Below are 3,172 nucleotides of genomic sequence, written 5' to 3'. Positions count from 1 at the left end.
ATTAGTACAGCCATTATGGAGGACAGTATAGAGATTTCTCAAACAGCTACAGATAGAGCTACCATATGATCCAGCAGTCCCACTACTGGGTATATATCCAAAGGAATGGAAATCAACAAGTCAAAGAGATACCTGCATTCCCATGTTTATTGCAGCTCTACCCACAATAGCCATGAGTCAGAACCAACCTATATGTCCATACACGGCTGATTGGATAAAGAAAATGTGGTATATATAGACAATGGAATACTATTCAGCCATAGAAAAGAATGAAATTCAGCCATTTGTAGCAAGGTGGATGAGCTTGTAGAAAATTATGTTAAATGAAATAAGCCAGGCACAGAGAGAGAAACACCATATATTCTCACTCATTTGCAAAAAAGCTAGAAAAGTTGATTTCATAGAAGGAGAGAGTAGAATAGTGGTTACTAGAGACTGGTGGGGGGGAGGGGGAAGTGAGATGGGGATAGGGTAGTAAGTAGGTACAAAATTGTAGAGAGATATGGAGAATGGAATGTCGTGTTCTATATAGGGAGACTATAGTCAACAATAAAGTATTGTATATCTTTGAATTGCTAGTCAAGGTGATGTCGAATATTCCCAACACAAAGAGGTGACAAATGTTTGAGGGGATGGATATATTAAATGCCCTCATATGATCATTGCACGCAGTATGCATGTACCCAAATGTTATATTGCACTCCATAAATACATACCATTATCATGAGTCAATTGAGAGAAATAAAAAGAGAAAATAAGAGAAGAAAAAATATTTAATTATTTTTGTTAAAATTTTCTGTCCTGTATAGAGGCAACAGTATTATCAATATATTTTATAGTCTGATAAAACTGAGATATACGCATTCAGTGCTGCTAATATTTCAAGAAGGAAGCTCTCCTCTGCCTTATTCTTTGAATTCACTATCTCAACTGTTCTGCTGAGAAATCAACTTTTAGTTTAAAAGCCCCATTTATAGTAATTTCAAAAACCTCCCACTCTCCCTTCTTTCTCACATTTAGAGGAAAAAAAAAAAAAAAAACTTGAAAGCTGACTTTTGTTAGAATTTTACTTCTTCTAAAAATGTGGTTCTTTAGATAAAGAAGAAGAGTGATTAGGAGAGTTGAATAAAGAATGAAGTACTTTATCATCGCTTTGGAAAGTTTCTAAAACGCTACCTGCATGCATAATTGTTAACCATACTTTTCCTGTCGTCCTCTGTCCTCTCCGCTTCCTGCCGCCTTCCTCCTAGTCAGAACGCAGAGTGCAGTCAGGATTCCTTTGAAAACATCAGCCACATTCATGCCACAGCCCTCATGATTCACAAAGTAAAGTACTTTGGAGAAGAGGAAAGCCACCTGGTAATCATACAGACATTGTTTTTCTTCCATTGGAAGGGCCAGGGAGTTCCAACTTCAAAAATCCGTCATCACAGGTTGAAATTGTTCAGCTAATTTGCCTCAAGGCTGGACCTCATGAAAATGCCTGACTCATGCGGCAGAAATCTGTAGTCACTAGCCTTGTTCACCTGGTACTGACATGTGGTGGAGGTCTCTAATACGAAATCATCTTATTACATAAAAAAAGGAAAAAAAAACCCACCATAAAATGTGCTCCTGGTGTATGCTCATAAGTCTGTGGATGTGTGCATGTGTTGCATGTGTTTATGAATATGCAGGTGCCAGTCTGCATATGCAAATGAGAGCTACTGAAAATGACTGAAGCTAACAAAAGCAGTGGCTTAAACACTCGGGCAAAGGAAACATCCCTTGGGTCTAATAATCTAAAGGGGAAGAATAGGCATGATTAATGCCCAGGCCACAAGAAGAGACGAACTTTTTATAGTTTACTTTTAGAGAACAAGATAAATAACTGATAAAAATAGAAAAATAAGGTCTAGTACCAGATAGGATGTAGTAATACAAAAGACCAGAGGGCTGGATCCATGTTTTTGTGGGGCCTGAAGTTATTCAACTTGGGAGGATCGTCTTTTAGAAAAATTACATGAAATTAAAAATATAAAGTTAGATAGAAGACTTTGGAAGGGGCCCATAATATGAAGCGTACTGAACCTTAAGCTTCATTATTTTTCACTACAAATCTGCCTGTACAGCCTGAAAACCTGGAAATCTCTTGAAAAGAAAGGAAAGAATTCATAAGAAAATGGATTGTTCGAGCTGCAGACCCTTCTTTCATCTTCTCATGAATAGAGGTAGTCACCAACCAGGCAAGTACTGAATGGTTATCTTTACATAATATGTAATACTTCTGAATTGATATGCATAGTTTCTTGAAGTCAAGAAATGTTTGAATTGATATATTATAACTTTTACACTTCATATCAACACTTCCTTCATCATTTCAGGATAATCCCATCATGCGTAACAGCCCGAAATAGTCAGCCTAGGATAATAGACTCTCAAATCTCAGTGGGTTAGCCCAACTTAGTTTATTTCTCACTGATATTACACATCCATTGTGACTGAGGAAGGCCACTGTTTTACGGCTTCAGTGTCTAGTACACATGGCCTATAATTCTGCTACTGCAAAGAAAGAGAGCATGGTAAAAAGAAGATGTACCAACAGCCCTTATATTCCTTGGCTCCAAAATGACGTATGTTCTGTCTGCTCAAAGCCCTTTGTCAGAAATTTTCACATGCCTTCACCTAACACAAGCACTCTGGGAAATGCTGAGGAGCAGATAAAATGTTTTGGGGTGTATGCACAACCAAACTCACCTCTAGTATGGAGAATGTTTGAGCATTACCTTTGACCAATAATCACAAGGTGATTCATTTCAAATATATGTATGTATATATATGTATATATGGAAAGTTAACATTTGTGCCATCTATATTTAGTAACTAGTATAGTGATTGGCATATAGTGAGTACTTAAGAATATCTGTTGAGTAAATGAGTGAATGAAGGAATAAATGAATGAATGTAGACCATTCACAATGACTCAATCCTGCAAAAAGCTAGAAGAAGGAATGCACTCTAAAATGTTCTGTAAGAAGACCCTAATGCTAAAACCTAATTCTGTGCTTTTTTTTTTTTTTTTTTATCTCTTTTCAGGTTGACCTGCTGCGGTTCTTACTAGATAAGATTATTTGCATTTCAAAAGTCTTATATTCTGTCAAGTGAGCCAAGTTCAGCAAAAAATTCAAACTCG

This window comes from Galeopterus variegatus, unplaced genomic scaffold (assembly GCF_000696425.1).
Source record: "Galeopterus variegatus unplaced genomic scaffold, G_variegatus-3.0.2 Scaffold2688, whole genome shotgun sequence".
Lineage (NCBI taxonomy): Eukaryota > Metazoa > Chordata > Mammalia > Dermoptera > Cynocephalidae > Galeopterus > Galeopterus variegatus.
This window is presented reverse-complemented; position numbering follows the sequence as displayed.